The sequence below is a fragment of the Melitaea cinxia genome, chromosome 1, assembly GCF_905220565.1.
Source record: "Melitaea cinxia chromosome 1, ilMelCinx1.1, whole genome shotgun sequence".
Lineage (NCBI taxonomy): Eukaryota > Metazoa > Arthropoda > Insecta > Lepidoptera > Nymphalidae > Melitaea > Melitaea cinxia.
This window is the reverse complement of record NC_059394.1, coordinates 17,879,435-17,887,573: the sequence shown is the minus strand read 5'-3', so window position 1 is coordinate 17,887,573 and position 8,139 is coordinate 17,879,435.

Below are 8,139 nucleotides of genomic sequence, written 5' to 3'. Positions count from 1 at the left end.
CGAAGTTTTAGGTTTCATATTATCTATTATTTGTTTTATCTATTATCTATTATTTATTAATATTTTTTTATTTTTATTATCTATTTCTTATTTTTTTGTTTTTTTTTTTTGTTTTTATTATTTAGGTAATATTTGTAATATATTTACTAAATATCTATGGCCTTTTTATTTTTGTTTTAAATAAAACACCATAACTATAAATGTATTTTTGGTAAGTACTAATACAATTTGTGTTATAAAAAAAAAAAAAAAAAAATATATATATATATATATATATATATATATATATGTATATATATATATATATATATATGTGTGTGTGTATAGTACTCTACTTATTTCTGAATTTGCTTACTAGAGATAGGATTTAGCCGTAAACGCAGTACAAATTGTCTCTTTTTTATATATAACTAGGTCGGAAAACAAGCACACGGCTCACCTGATGGTAAGCGATTACCGTAGCTTATAGACGTCTGTAACACCAGAAGCATCGCAAGCGCGTTGCCGACCTTATTTTCTAACTCCCCCCCAGGAGCTCTGGTCACCTTACTCACCAACAGAAACACAATACTGCTTGAAAGCAGTAGAATTTAGCTGTGATCTTCTGTAAGGTCGAGGTCCTACCCCAGTCGGCTGTTCCAGGTTTTGAGCAGGAAATTTCCTCTTGTGCCCTACCTAAATCAAAAACCTATCAATAGATTATTGAAAACAATCGTAAATTGCAGTTCAGTGTGTACTGGCATTTTGTTAAATGTGGCTAAAAGAACGTTTTGAATGCCAATTTCTTTCTTTATGACAAGATTTGCTAAACTAAGTTTTCCAAAAATGTAAATAGGCCTGGAATCTCTGCACCTTCCGCGTAAGTGCCTATGTTAGGCGCTCGAATAAGTAACAAAGATTTATGTGTCTGATGGAGAATAATATCAGCGTGAAATGATCTATAGAAAATGATTATTTTTTATAAAGCCTACGACTTGAAGCATGATATTAAACTTAAATACAATATTAATTTATTTCTATAGAAAATGAGTCAAACTTTTTCTTTTAACAAAAGGGTTTTTAAAAACTATTTTATATTTCTGACACCAATAAAATGTATAAATACATTCATGTCTCTTCGAAACAAATCCAAGACTCAATGAATATCTATATTTTGTCTCCTTCCGTCCTCCTCCGTCTTACTTCCCAAGTCAAGCATGCGTAAACACGTTGTATTTAAAAAAATCTATAATAATATATATAAAAGCGAAAGGTCACTCACTCATCACAAAATCTCCGAAACTATAACACCTACAAACTCGAAATTTGGCAGGTAGGCTCCTTATAAGACGTAGACATCCGCTAAGAACGGATTTTACGAAACTCGACCCCTAAGGGGTAAAACGGGGGTTGGAAGTTTGTATGAAAGTCCTATGTTTTTGGAGTAAGAGACTTGAAATTTAAAATGTACGCTCTTTAGATGGTGAGAAGGTGTCCAAATAATGTATCTTTAGAAATCAACTCCTTTTTGGGGTTAAAACGGGGGATGGTAGATTGACTCCCTAATCACGATATCTCCGAAACTATAACAACTACAAGCTTGAAATTTGGCAGGTAGGTTCCTTATAGGGCGTAAACATCCGCTAAGAGCTGATTTTACGGAACTCGACCCTTAAGGGGATAAAACGGCGTTTGGAAGTTTGTATGAAAGTCTTATGTTTTTGAAGTACGAGACTTGAAATTTAAAATTTATGCTCTATAGATGGTGAGAAGGTTTCCAAATAATGTATCTTTAGAAATCAACTCTCTTTTGGAGCTAAAACGTGGGATGGTAGGTTGACTCGCTCATCACGAAACCTCCGAAACTATAACAGTTACAAAGTTGAAATTTGGCAGGTAGGTTCCTTATAAAGCGTAGACATCCGCTAAGAACTGATTTTACGAAAATCGATCCCTAAGGGGATACAACGGGGGTCGGAAGTTTGTATGAAAGTCTTATGTTTTTGAAGTAAGAGACTTGAAATTTAAAATATATGCTCAATAGATGGTGAGAAGGTGTCCAAATAATGCATCGTAATCTATATATATAAAAGAGAAAGGTCACTAACTCACTCATCACGAGAACTCAAAAACCGCTGGATGGTCTATCCATCCAGGTTGGACAAAGATAAAATTTGGCAGGGAGGTAGATTATAGTTAGCAGACGTCCGCTAAGAACGGATTTTACGATATTCCGCCGCTAAGGGGGTTTAATTGAGGTTGATAGTTTGTATGAAACATATAAAGCCTGAAAATAAAACTAAAAATGTTGTGTATAGAAAGGTTTTATAAAAATAACTATTAAATTATACCAAATTGTGCCTTTTAAAAAGTTACTCAGTTTGATAAGCATTTCAAGTGACTGAAATAAAAAAATAATTTGCGTTAAACATCTTAATAGTAATGCATATCTATCTAAGTCCCCAAAAGTGTATGTGATCGATTCGTTCAAAATCTACTGGACGGATTTTCATGTCGTTTCACCATTGGAGAGGGGGCTCCACCATTGGCAAGAGGAAGGTTTATGGAACGGCTAAGCCGATTTTGATGAGAGTTTCAAGTTTGTCGGGAAAACTTTGTTACACACTAATTTCAACGCGGGCGAAGCCGCGGGCACAGCTAGTTTATAAATATATTTATGGTAACGTTTAGTAGCACACATTAATGTAGAAAAGAAAAAAGGAAAGTAGAAAACCTGAAGTCAAAATATTAGCTTCAAATTCTTATATTAGCAAGGATTTGCAAACGACGGAACGACGAGACAGTGAAAACGTAGCTTCAAGAAGCTATCACAAGAAAAGTGCTAACGCCTTTCACGGCGTACTTAAGTTACCCTAATGAGTTCTAGTTTCACTTCACCCGACCTTGGACCTTCTTAAACCGCGACTTAAAGATGAGCTCGTACTTTGGCAAGACACGGATTTAACGAAAATAAGTTACATTAACTATACATACTATAATAATTGAAGATATTTTCGATAATCGTGATAATAAGTCCTATTTCTAGCTATGATTAAGCATTGTCTAAATACCATATTGGTGAAAATATTTGAAACAAAAAAATGGTTGTCTGTAAAGTTGGTTTACGGAGGATAGTTTAACGTGACAACGTCACAACAAAACATTTCCTCGGACACATAGGCCAATCACGTGGAAGAGAGATAGATGAGGCGCAAGTGTGCAATGAGCATAATGGCACAATGAGCGTAACGCTACAATAAGTCATCCGTTTTCGTGCATGCGGCGGCGTTCATCGATATTTTTCAATGTCACGTCAAAACACACAAATACATATTGAGTAAATTTAAATGAAATAACGTGGTCAACAACCGAGCAAAATTTATATATATATACCTATATATATATATATATATATTTTTTCCTTCGACAACAACCTTATCAATCAGTTACTTGACCACTGCGCCGACTAGTCGAAACAAAAAAAAAAACAATGTGTCTTGTCTAAATATTATAAATATTCTTAAAAATATAAGCAAACTGATAAAAAATTCATCGTCGACTGCTGTTATCATCAAACTACTGAACATTGATCTCTTTCTGCATATAGAAGAACGAAGAATGTTGTGAGGCCTAGGAATATTTTGTATGCTATAAAAATTTCTATCAAAACAAAACAATCTAAATAGAAGCAAAAAATCACTCGTCGCCTACATTTCCCAACCCCGCAATCCGTTAAAATCTTTCTAATTTGCTTAATGTTTTGCATTAAGATTACTCGTGCTAAGAAATTTTCCGCAATCCGACAGATGACTTTCTGACATGTTAACACATCTTTTGTTACATTTTATTTATTCGCGTACAAATTGGAGGGAATAAAATTAATTTACAAATGATTTAGGTCTTGCGATGTGTAAGGATTTTTATGTCACATTTTTTTTCGCAAATGTCGTAAGATTTCTTTTGACTTGGGAATGTGAAATTTTTTTTCTTAGTTTAACAAAATTAAGTTATTTTAGTATTATATTTTATATAACTAGATCGGCAAACAAGCGTGTGGCTCACTTGGTTGTAAGCGATTACCGTAGCTTATAGACGTTTACAACACCTGGGGCATCGTAAGCGCGTTGCCGACTATCCCCAATTCCCCCCAGGAACTCTGGTACTACAGTACTTACCAACAGGAACATAACACTTCTTGAAAGCAGTATTATTTAGCTGTGATCTTCTGTAAGGTCGAGGTACTACCCCAGTCAGGCTGCTCCATATTTTGAGCAGGAAATTTTCTGCTGTGCCGTGGCTCAGTTAAAGTTATAATGATAACTAAATATTTATAAATTTAATCGATTTATTATCGAACAAAAAGAAAACTTACTTTAATTTACATTGGTAAGGAATAAACTGATAACATCATCAATGTAGTTAAAGAAATAATTAATTAAATACGAATTATTAGGGATAGCTCAAAAACTACTCAGTGTGTTTCAAAAAAAAAAGTGCGTGTCAGCTCCGACGCACGACTGAAGCTTACTTCCGCAGATCGACTACAACTGTCTAAATAGGCATAAAGAAGGCTTACTAGTCCAATAAAAAGATTAATACCTTATCAAATGGTAAATAAACGAATCAAACAACGCCATCTATCGGAACTCTATGGGGCTCCGATAGATGGCGTTATTAGAAAACGTCATCGTCTATCGGAACCTAATAGGGTTCCAATAGATGGCGTTACGAGTAACGTAACGAGAACATTCGTTCAATACATTTTACTCCTCATATTTTTTTCATACCGGGGGCTTTATATGAAAATCGATTCTTAAGGATTAAGCTCTAAAATGTAGTGATACGAAGAAGTCTAGTTCAGTTAGCTTAATGTAAAAACCAGTAATTAAATTCAATACAAATACCCACGCAAAGGCACTCTACAAAAAGCTCGCTTGCAGCTTTTAAAATACATAAATCCTAAATACTCCCTTGCCATATAAAATATAGAGGAAAACATTGCCTATGTTTTCGACAATACGTTCAAATTTGTTGTTGAGCCTAAAGAGAATAAAGATATCTATAGGCCCGTAACAACAATACATCCCTCATGTGATTGCAACAGACATACCTAAACCCGCCAAATTGGTACAATGAAAAAGAATAGCCATCTGATAAAGCCTCGGAAAAGTTGGTTCAAAAGTTTGATCAAATATTTCACTGTAGGTCCGTGCCATTAGTGATAAATAATCTAAGGTGCTGTTCATCATTGGATTTGTTATTTTATGGTTTTACTTTAGGTAAAATGTATAGAAAGTTTCAACAAATATATAGTAGTATGTAGGTTTTACATCATGAATGCAAAATAGTTTTTAGAGCATACGTATAATCATTGTATCTTTTTAAAGTATTTTTTAATTTCCTAAATTTATTAATGAATAAGTATGCAATAGAAAATAACATATTTTACTTAAGTCCAATATTTTACTTGATAATATAAAACTGAGCTTGTTTTCAAACATAAATAAAACAACAGTGGAACTAATGCTATAATAAAATTGCCACCAAATCGACAACACTTGACAAAACCATTCGACCAATCCAAACATCATATAAAAACATTGATTAAGTGCCAATATTCGATGAAATTGTTTGCCCAATCTTGGCCGAAATGAACGAAGAATTTTCAACCTCCAGGGATCAACGGAGTAATTGTGTGACTTTCTTGTTTCACAAAGGAATACGCGATGTAAGCCAGAAATATTGTGTTGGCGAATAATCTTATCCCCTTAGTAAAAAGAGTTGTTTGCTTCTCTTATGTTTCCCGTAATAAAATAGGATCGAGCTTATTGGATATGATCGTTTGAGTAATGTAATATAAACTTTTATGAATGAACTATCTATATATATGAACTATCTTTCGTCCGCGGCCTCTTTGTCGATGTCCAGTTCTCGTCATAGTAGAGCTATTTTTAATATGTAATTTGATGTAATTATAATATGTAATATATTGTATATATGAGTGTCATTATACGATTATTTTTTTTTTTTTTTTTTTTTCGCGGGTAGGTGCGAAAAGTGTCAACACATAAATCTATAAGTGCTCTAAATTTATTTAAAGTTTTTAAAGCTATATTCTAAGTTACTAAGTTTTTATTTATGTGTAGATTTTAAGTATCTTGCATACCACCTGCCAGCTGTTGAATTCCTATTGGAACACCTATACATATATTGTAGTGTCAATTCACGTAATTGGTGCGTCAATTTCATCCAGTTTTACCCTAAAATCGACTCCGTACCTGACATGGAAACAGTGAAGGAATCAATTGCTGCTCTCTCAGATTCGGTGAATACCAAACTGAATGATTTCCAGCGAGACTTAGATAAAGTCAGTTCTAACTCCCCACTAACAACAGCTTCATTGGCTGCAGAGTTCATGTCGTTTAAGTCATTTATTTTTTCTGCCTTAAATGCATTACAACGCCAGGTCGAATTACTGGGCGGTGAGATTGACCGCCTAGAGACCAGGAAAAGGCGTAAGATGTTGCTTCTGCATGGAGTGCCTGAGGAAAAAGCTGAAAACACCTCTGCGATAGTTACAGCCCTTGTTGCGGATCATCTTAATCTCGCAAATTTTTCAAGCAGTAGTATCAAGGCTTCTTACCGCCTAGGCCGCTCTTTAGACCAAAAACCTAGACCAATAGTGGTTAAATTCACCGATACTGCTGTCCGCGATAAGGTTTGGTTCGCAAAAACTAAACTTAAGGGTACAGGATATACGCAATCCGAGTTTTTAACAAGGACTCGCCATCAGGTATTTATGGAGGCGAGGCAACGTTTTGGCATCAGTAACTGCTGGACGCGTGAAGGCTGTATCCACATTGTGACAACGGATGGTGAACGCCATAAGGTGGAGACATTGTCAGACCTTAGGAGTATCTCAAATACTCAGAAATCCCCAATACCTAAGAAAAGTGAAACCCCTAAGCCTGCTGAACATAAGTAACTGGCGCTTTCGCGCACAAACAGAACCGCTAAACATAAGTAGTTTTTATATTCGTTTTTCTTTGTATTCTTTGTGTGATCTTAATTTATTATATTCATTCGTGTTTATTACATGTCTACCGCTACCAACAAGTATTTACCCTGATAGTATATTCTTATGATAACCTCTATTTTCTTTTTCTTTTTATTATTATTTTTATATATATTTATATGTAAGGTAAATTCCACTATTACATTTTGTACTTACCTGCATTTAAAATATACCTGAACTGTTTGGCATTAGAGTTTAATTTAATCAATTTATTTACTAAAATATTAAAGATATTTACGATTCCAATCAACTGATTGGCATTAGAGTTTAATTTAATCAATTTATTTACTAAAATATTAAAGATATTTACGATTCCAATCATTTTACATTCATTTAGGTATATTCATATAAATATTTGTGACAGATTCTGACAATATGTTATAATGTGTATTTGACATTGATGTGACAGTTCCATAGAGAAATTGTTTTTCGTTGTCATGTCATACGTTTAGAAATGTAATACTTAAATGTAAAGTAACTTGATGCAAATGTCAAGTTGTGATTATTATGTATTTTTTTTTCTTAGTTGTTTTATCAATTTTCACCTAATATTTTTTAATTGTAATTTTTTTTTATCTCTATTTTTTTTTCCAAGATGTAACTTTATACTCTGGTAGTGTCTCTGTCTGTCAAGTGTAAATCATGTCATTGGTGTTTTACTTCTGTTGTTTGTTTTCCTTTTTCTTATTTATGTCATGTTAATGATTTTTGTATACTCCTTTACAGCTGGCGGGTGTATGGACGTTATTTATTAGGGAGAATATATATATTTATATATATATTTTTTTTATTGTTATTGTTTTTTACCTTCTAATTATTGTTTTTACTTGTATTATTTATTTTTAGTTATTTATTTAATTTAATTATTTCAGTTTTAATATTTTATTTTATTTATTATTATTATTATTATTATTATTTTTATATACATACTACAGTTTATGTCTAATGACAATGACGAAACGTTTCATTCTTTTTCCCTCTCCTCCTGCAGCGAAGACCTAAGCTTTCTTAGTATTCCGTCTTTAAGCGAAACTCTTGAGTTCCAATTTCTTGATGTTCCAAAAAACTTAAATATCATCCATATT